This window comes from Heterocephalus glaber, unplaced genomic scaffold, assembly GCF_053883595.1.
Source record: "Heterocephalus glaber isolate CG9 unplaced genomic scaffold, H.glaber_assembly_v1.0 deba00001472, whole genome shotgun sequence".
NCBI lineage: Eukaryota > Metazoa > Chordata > Mammalia > Rodentia > Bathyergidae > Heterocephalus > Heterocephalus glaber.
In genome coordinates this window covers 24,857,701-24,867,171 of record NW_028258315.1, presented here as the reverse complement: position 1 = coordinate 24,867,171, position 9,471 = coordinate 24,857,701, and positions in this window count along the sequence as shown.

Sequence of the window (9,471 nt, the reverse complement as noted above, 5' to 3'; positions counted from 1 at the left end):
GGATGGGCACCCTACTTTACAGATGAGGACACTGGGGCTCAAGATGGTAGCTGGCCCTGGCCCTGTGGGGCCTTTGCAAAGCATTGTTACGCAGCCCACTTCTTACACAGAGTCTGGGGCTTGGGGCGAAGGCAAAGTGAACAGGTGCAGAGAGACAGCAGCGGCAGAAACTTGGATCTCTCCAGAGCCGAGCACTGAATTTACTGAATTCAGATCGGGGAAAGATGGGCAGGGAGACTCCTGAGCCCCTGGGAGCTGGGGCCCGGGTCTTGGGGAGCCTGGCTTCCCTCCAGCTGTGCCTGCCCATTACACACCACAGCTGGAAATATTCCTCCTCCTGCTTGAGTTTGGGGCCCCACTGGCACTGGGTTGCTCCTGACCAGACTCCAAAGCCCAGTCCTCCCAGCTGCTAATTACATGCTGGAAAAGTCAGGACCAGAAGTCTTTCCTTCTCTTTTATTTTTTATTTATTTTTATTTTTTTGGTACTGGGGATCGAACTCTGCTCCTTGTGCTTGCGCAGCAGGTGGCAAAACCACTGAGCTAACTCCCCGGCCCCAGTCTTTCCTTCTCTATGCCAGACCTGCAGGAACTTTCTTCTGAAGTTCCCACAACAAATCCACCTTATTCCGCACGCTTATTCCTAAAGGTGTTGTGGGGGGAAGGCACAGACTTCAGGGAGCCAGTGAGGAGAGGGCACTTCTGTCCCTTGAGGGAATGGCAGGCACTGGGTGGGTGCCCTGTGGAGAAAGGACCAGGGCCCACGGACTACCCACATCCACATCTCCCACAAATCAAAGTTCCTGACCCCAGGATGAAGAATTACTGGAGTGAGTCAAGTTTTTCTTAAGAAAGGAGGGAACATGCCAGAGATGAGATACAAATCAGCCCTGGGAGGAAAACAACCTCGGAATCATTAACCCAGAGGTCCAGGGCAGGAGGCGGGGTGTCAGGGAGGTGAATTAATGGTTTACTCTGGACCACCTTTCCCTTTGGAAGGTGGGGAAATTACAAAAGGATCACACTGCATTCCTCCAATCTGAGATTTCCACACAGGCAAGTGCGGGTAAATACCTTAGTCACCTGTAGAGTTCTTGAATGTCCCTGCTCTCTTCCAGCGTGCACGCTACTCCAGTTAGCTGGTCAGCAAACTGGGGTTCTGTACACCCAAGGCACTCCAGCGTACGCCTATTGTGCAGCACCCACTGTGCACTAGCCCTGGGTCCCCCACAGCTCTACAGACCCAGTGGAGGAGACAGGGCAGGGGTGTGGGCAGTATTACAATGCTTGGGCACGGACGCAAGGAGAGATACGTGCTGGGGAAGAGGAGCCATGCACAGGAGGGGTTCCAGGTATGGGCAGGAGTCTTGGGTCAGAAAAAGCTTCAGAGAGGAACTGGGGGTTCTGAAAAATGAATAGGGTCAGGGACAGGGGTGAGGGAAAGGCTGGAGGAGGTACCCAGAGACATGGGGAGAGGGGATCAGGCTGTGGAAAGAATGCGTCTCAAGTACACAGGCTTTGAAACATCACGGTGTGTTGGGACAATTGCAAGTATGAGGTGTGATTAAAATATACGGCGAGGGTTTAAAATATGTATGATAGGAAAAGACACATTGCTGTGACTCCTCCTCAGAAGCACTGCCCCTTGCTTTGAACACATTTCTCCCACGGTTCCTGCCACTTTCTGAAGCAGTTCTGGAAGTCCTCTTTCCTGAGGATCTTTTACAAGACATGATAAAAAATACAAGGGCCAGGGATGTAGCTCAGTGGCGCTGCACCTGCCTTGCAAGCACACGGTTCTGACTTTGATCCCCGGTACCGCCAAAAAAAAAAAAAAATTACAGTGAACGCTGCTGCCCAGTGACAGCCAACAGAAAGGCAGGCTCCTAAACAGATGACAGTGTCCTCCCCTCGTGCACCTTATTCACTGGATCTGCCACTGTGTGACTTCTGGCTCTTCCCTAAAGTCAAAATGACCATGAAAGGGAAATGTTTGGAATCAATTAGGTCACAAAAGAATTCCAGGACTATTTCAGAAAGTGGTAAGAACCACGAGATAAGTGTGTTTAAAGGGGGTGTGGGGGTGCCAGTATTCTGAGGGAGATTTTGGCAATGTGTCTTTTACTGCAATACATTTTTAAAAATTTAAACATTCACAGTTTTTTGGGGGGGTACCAGGGATCGAACTCTGGACGTTGTGCTTGTGAGGCAGGCGAGTAACTCCTGAGCTACATCCCTGGCTCCATTCGCTGTATTTTTTGGCCACACCTCACATTTTGGCCTTGACCGCTGAAGGGCCAGGAGAGAGGAAGGAGAGGAGGCAGAGGATTGGACAGTGGCCCCTGGGGGTTTGGGTGCCCAGTGACTGTCCCAGCCTTTGGCAGTCACCAAGGACCTTGTCTGATGGCAGGAAGATCCCGAGGCTCCAGGATGCAGAGGAGGGCGGGGGCTGTCAGGGCAGGAGATCCCTCAGGATTCCCGGCAGAAAGGGGCAGCCTGTGACTTGGATGCTGAGGGCAGGTAGAAGGGGCGGGCGTCAGATGTGGAAGCAGTGAGACAGGACAGTCGTCCACAGTTTAGTTTAAAGTACTTTCCAATGTAAAACGACATGTTAGCATTTATCTGAAGTCATGTAAGAAAGTACCTGAACTTGGGAAAAATCATTTAGCAGCACATAAACCATCTTCATTAAGGATTTTCAAAAATGAGGTTTTTTTGGTACCAGGGAATGAACTTGGGACCTTGCGCTTGTAAGGCAGGCACTGGAACCACTGAGCTAAATCCCTGGCCTCAAAAATGACTTTCTAACATAACTATGCCTAAACATTCTCATGGTTTATCTTCCAATTTTTCCATCCCCTAGTGAGGCTCTTCTCACCTTGGGTGAAAGATCACCACTTTAGGATGCTCCGTGCATCTTCACATTTAGCCATTTTCACAATAAAGGCATTTTTAGATTACACATGAACTAGTTCTTAAGTGTTAAAAAGAAAATATAATTGTAAGAAGTTTCTTAATTCATATCTTTGAAAGATTTGACAGCAAATCATTTTCCTCTGTCATGAAAGTGGTCCAACTCATTCAGCTAGAAATGAACAGCTGGCTTCTATCACTCAGCTCAATGAATGGGATTAGTCCTGTAGGCACATCCCTCCTCACCTCTCTCTGTCTCTGAGAGGGATCTGGGCATCAGTGGTCTGTGATCACTGTCTTGCAAACTTGACCTCAAGGTGGATAAGAAGCTTTCCCTGTCCTGCTGTTCGGCCCCGCTAAAAATAACTTGTAATCTTAATCATCTCTGTGTTCCACAGGGCTGATTTCTCAGCTTGACTGTGTGTCCTGATTTACTGGTCAGGACCCATGCCTCTTGCTTTTTATGTCTCTTTTTCCTGGTTCCTGGGACATCCATGATGCTAAGGACAGCTGACAGCCAGTACAGAGCCCTACGCTTGGATGTAGATTCTTGCTCCGTGTATGAAAGAGCTCAAGGCTTCCAGCTTCGGCCCCACGGTGTCCCCCAGACCAGCCATGCCCTGGACACTCCCAGTCCCTTGACAGGGCCTCTGCCACACCGGAAAGAGCAGCTCAGGGCCTCGTGAGGACCCTTCCTGGGATGGCAGCCAGAGGGAACTCAGTGTTGCCTAAGAATTTGGGTTTATAGCTCCGTCTCACCCCTCAGGCCACGAAGGTGGGCAGAATGAGGGCTCTCACAAAGCCAGGTTTCAGAGGCCACCTACACCTGGAAAGTACTCTCTACTCTGTCTCCTTGCCCAAAATGGGATCATTTTCCAAACAGCTAATTTGAGACTTTTCTCCCTCAGAGTAGACTCTCCACGTTAGCATCAGCCTGAGGCACATGTGGTAAGAAAGGCAAATCAACTTCTCTCTCTCCCTAACGGGCTGCACTTCTAGAAAATTCAGTAATCCAAAATTCCACCAGTTTAGGGTGTGTGTAGCTCAGTGGCAGAGTACTCACCTAGCATGTTTGAGGGCCTGGATTCCATCCCCAGTACCCAAAACCAAAAATTCACTTACACGTATTCTTTGTTTTAGAAAAGGACTAAATACAGGTCATTTCCCACAGCAACTAACATATGATTTCCACACCTCCTGTCTTGGCATTGTAACTATGAAAGCACATACTCCTTTACCCAAAGATTAACTGCACCTGCATCAGTTGAAACAATCGGTTAGTGGCCCATCAACATCTACTTTCCCCTTTTTTTAGGAACTCCCACCCCAAGTTTTAGCCAAATACATGGCTGCCTGGAGTATAAACCATTTCCCAGACTCCCTGCGGCCAGGCCTGACCTGTGGGTGACCATCGAGAGTGCAGTGAGGGTGTGGTGTGGCAGCTGTCACCAGGACACCTCTTGAAAAGACACCTGGCATGCGCCTTCATCTTTTCCTTTCCCTTCTCTTCCCGCTGAGGGGAAGGGGAAGTGATGGCGGAGCTTGGACCTCACGGTGGTCACCAAACTGCAGAGCAGGTGAACCCATTCTCACCTCTGCTCAGCTGCTTTGACACCACAAATCGAATCACATTTACACCCATCCTTACCCACAGCCCACCTTCATCCTGACCGGAACCAATTACTTCCTTTACTCACGAATACACTGCTAATTCATTCGTGCACAGTGCGAGTAGCAAGCAGAGGTGGAGGCAGCCTGAGGAAGGTTCTAGTGGAATAAGAACATGCTCCTGCAAGTTCTGATTGCTCAGGAGAAATGGCCACCCCCAAGCAAAGTTGGGAGTCACTGCTAAGCAGGCCTCTGCTGCAATCCTGCAGATTCAGACCCAAGCCATGGGGATTCTAGATCTCCTACTGTCTCTGAAAAGTACCCAAGTCCTGTGGGTAACCAGGGAGCCTCTTGCCCTGGGGTCCTTCTAGGACTCCCCAAGTGGCTCCCTGCTCCTGAGCCTTTCTTGCACAAACTTCTTCCTGGCCTGGCATCCTCCTCAACACCGAGTCCCACCTTCTCTGCCCGACGCTGAGCAAGGAAAACACTGCCAAGAAGTTGCTGCCCTGTGCTGGCCTTTTCTCTCTCAGCCTCATGACCAGCAGCCGCTCCTGGGATGTCCACAGCCAGCCCAGGCTGCAGGGAGGTCTGGTTCTGGGCTCCTTGTGGATTTGGACACAGCACCCAGTGCCAAGGCTGCCTGAGTGTGTGAAGGACCATGTGCCACTGTCCAAGTTCAGGTGGCTGCAGGGAGGCTGGCCCCAAGGGCCCAAGGCTCACTGCTTAGCAGGGTCCCTCCTGATCTGTCCCCCATCCGTCTGTGTCTCTTGGCCCAGGAAATCGCCGCAGGTCAGGCGGAAGCTGCTCCTCCTGTCATCCTGGCCTTTGCTTTCCCTCTGAAGCCCTCCCAATCCCTCCCCTCTTTTCTGGTTTTCACTCTATGCTTCACAGGAAGGAAGTTTTCTTCTTCAGCCCTGGAGATATTTTCCTGTTTAGGATCTAAGGAGAGGGACTCCTTTGACTGATCCCATTTCGTGTAACTAAACTATGGACTCTGTGACTTCATTAAACAGCTGCTGTTCCCAGGCAGCCACACGCCTGGGGGGGCGTCTCCTCCCGACACAGGGCCCAGTGTCCAGTGTCCCGCTTGTGGCCCTGGGACGAAAGGAGGCCTTGTGTTGAGGCAGGGCTTATTAGCCCTGGGACACTGAGGGTCCTCAGCAAGGCAGCCACATGCTAGCACAAGAGGATGCCGAAGGGCGAAATCAGAGAGGGAGAAAGGGAAGGAGATGTGACAGCAAAGAGAGCGGGAGGGACAGAGGGGGAAAAGAGCCACTGGGGCAGGGAAGGGAAAGAGGTTCCCTGGGGTACTGGGAGCCGCTGGCCTTAGAAGAGTGTCCCACAAGGCTGCTCCAGTGGCACGGGCTGCTCTCATGGCAACACAGGCAGCCACACCAGAAAACCACTGTCTAGCCAGCCATGGCGGTACACAGCTGTAACCCCAGCACTTTGGGAGGCTGAGGCAGGAAGACTGCAAGTTAAGAGTCCTACCTGGGCAATTTAGTAACTTAGCCAGCTCCTGCCTCAAAATAGAAAATAAAGGCCTGGGGATATGTAGCTTAGTGCAAAGGCCCTGGGTTCAATCCCTAGTAGTACCACGAAACCAAACCAGACCAAACCCAACCAAAGCAAAACAAAACAACTGCTGCCTCGTCTTTCCTATTCTCTCAGGCCCGGGCCCAGCCAGCAAGCCAGGCTTTGTGACCTGTCAGACATGGAAAAGACCTGAGAGAGTACATGTGCTCCTCAGGGGCACTATGGGCATCTGTGGTGGAAGGCTCTTCGTTGTGCAGAGTGCTCCTGGGCCTGGCGGATACTGAGCATCCTCAGCCTCCAACACCTTTCTCTCAGAACCACAGGGAACCCCTGAGTGTGACTCAGAGGATGCCCAGGACGGGTGGGCCTGTCGCCCCCTGGAAGCCTGGTTTCAGCTGATGCCCTCACCTTCGCCGCTGCTCACTGCCCCCTCAGCTGGCTGTGTCAACCGGTGACACGGATCCTCCTCGCTAAAGGGATTATTATTCAGGCGGGTGTAAAAATGGAGTGGAATTCAGGGCTTTGGTCCCATTCCTTTCTATGCCCCATTTATATTTTTTGGAATGGAAATGTCTATCTTTGACATTGAATGTTGGAGGTGTTTAACTTTCTTTTCATTTGTACAGAGGCTCAAAGCTAAGAGTTTGCCTAAAATCTCAGAGGAGTCTTTGAATTTGGACTTTTCAGCAAGAAAATGTTAGCACTCTGGCAACCCTTGAAGATGGACTAAATGGTTTTTTTTGCATAAAGGGATGTGTATGAGCCTTTGGGGGGCCAGGGGGAGAATTTTATGGCTTGTGTTTAGATGTTCCCCCAAAGCCTTATCCAGTCATAGGTTCAACTTTTTCAGCGGTATCTAGGATGTATGATTGATTTGTGGTGCAATGCTAGGATTAAGGGTGGGGAATTATTAAATCAGTCCACTGAATGGTTTGGCACCATCCTAATCCCAGTAGCCTGGATACCATATAAGGGACAGAAAGAGGCTTGTCTGCTTTCTTGCTTGGTTTGCTACCTTCTGCCCACCATGAACTGTTTCTCCTCTGCAATGCCTATCTGCCATGCCGCCCTGCCTTGGAGCTAGCTGATTATGCACTGAACACTCTACAAACTGTGAGCCAAATAAACCTTTCCTCCTTTAACTTTAGGTATTGAGTATTTTGTCTCAGCAATGAGAAAAGTAACTAAGATAGTCAGATAGTGATAATGGTTACATGCTACAGGGAAACATAAAGAAGCAGAGGTGGGGGCTTAGGAAATGCTGGGTGGGGATGCATTGCTGCCCAAAGAACTAGATAGATAAGGATTAGTACCCAAGGCATAGAAAGTAGTGGTCTAACCTGGTGGTGGTCAAAGCCAGTGAGGAGGTATGTTGACCTAAACATGATCTTCTCACATAATACATTCTCCAGCAGTTAGCTCAAATGTATCATCTCCTGCAACAAATTATTCATTCATCCATCCATCCATTTATTCAATAAGTACTAGGTATTCAGTGCCAGGCATTGGAGAAGATAATCTGAATAAGAAATCATGGGTCAGCTTTCAGTTACTATAACAAATAGCTGAGATGATCAACTTATAAAAAGAAAAGGTAGGGCCGGGGATTTAGCTCAGTGGTTTCGTCGCCTGCTGCGCAAGCTCAAGGACCCGAGTTCGATCCCTGGTACCAAAAAAAAAAAAAGAAAAGGTTATTTTGGCTCACAGTTTTAGTGCTGGAAATCTAACCCAGGGTCTTACACATCCTAAGCAAGAACTCTCTCTGGGGCTGGGGATTTAGCTCAGTGGTTCCGCCACCTGCCTTGCAAGCTCAAGGACCCAAGTTCAATCCCCAGGACCAAAAAAAAAAAAAAGAGCTCTCTCATGGAGCTACATCCCCAGCCTTAAAGTGAGGTTAAGAATAAAGAGATAAAATAAGATAAAATGCCTAAAAGTATCAGATTAGTTAATGGCAGAGTCCAAGATCAGGTAGATCCATTGCTTTTGGGTCTCTGGTAGGCCTGCCAGATGGGAATAGAGGGGAATGTATGGTGGAGCAAAACTGCTCACTTCATGGCCAAATTGCAAAACAGAAAAGGGTCAGGGCCCCACAGTCCCTATGGAAGGGCACACTCCTAATGACCTAAAGGCTTCTGGCTGGGCCCCACCCTTCAAGGTTCCACCTCTTCCCAGTAGTGCCACTGTGGGGGGTGGGATCAAACTTTTATTTAACACAAGGGCCTCTGGGGAAATTTGAAATCCAAACCACAGCAAGGTCCCTGAGTGTTGAAGGGAAGGGAGGCTAGGGTTTTGACAAGAGCACCTGGCGCTCTGGTGGCTTCCATTTGTTTCTGTCTATAGTGATGTGAAGGCCAGGGAAGGATTTTTCTTGGCCAGAGATGTCCAAGCTCTTGCTTTGAGTCTCCATGTGGAGATTCGGAGGCCAAAGGAGATGGTGTTACTTAGACATAAACCCTTAAGAGCCAAAGACTTGGGTCCAAGTTCTGCCTCTGCCATTAACTAGTCTCATGTATTTAGTCATTTATTGTCTCTAAACTTCAGTTTCTGTGGGTGAAGTTCCGTGATAGAGCACTTTCTCAGTAAGCGTGAGGCTCTGGGTTAGATCTTCAGCACTGCAAACAAAACAAAACACTCAGTCCTTAACCTTAGTTTTTTTAACTATAAAATAGTATTTGTCCCATCTACCCTTCATGTAATTTTGGAAACTACAAAATATATTATGTTATATAACATGTATTTTTATTTTTTTATTTTTTAGATAATGCTATATTTGGATAAAGTACATCTCCGGAGACACACAAATACATTCTCTTTGATCCTTCAATGTCTGTGTGAATTATTTGGAAATATTAATTATAAAGGAAGCTGAACAAATTAGTTAACCAGACCATAAAATATTTGAGTCATATAAAACATATACATCTTCATTCGTTCCATTCCATCATTTAAACTTCAGTGTTTTGAGTACTTGAGAGACTTTGAATCATTAGAGACACTTTCAAAGGTGAACTACCCAAAGTTTATAGTGATCTCTTTACTAATTTTAAATGTTTAAGTATAAGTTTACTTTTGTTTCTGTAAGTCAGAAAAACATGTTGACCGGTTATTCTGGTCAGGTAGAAAGCTGGTCGCTCAAAGTTAATGCCACCAATTGCTTAATTACATTAACTGATTTGTCAGACCTACGATTTTGATGATTTAAATAAGTGCATACCTGATAGGCAAAATAAGGCGCCCATTGTTAGAGGTTTTGGTTATATTTCATTGTCCATCCCTAAAATGAGCTTAGAATCGTCTGGTGGCCAAACCCCATCTGGCTCTTGTCACCTTGGTCTCATTGCTTCGTGGGCAGCAGAATTTCACCTTCAGCTTGGCTTGGCTTCCTTTTTGGAGCTAACAACATATTCTATGGGAC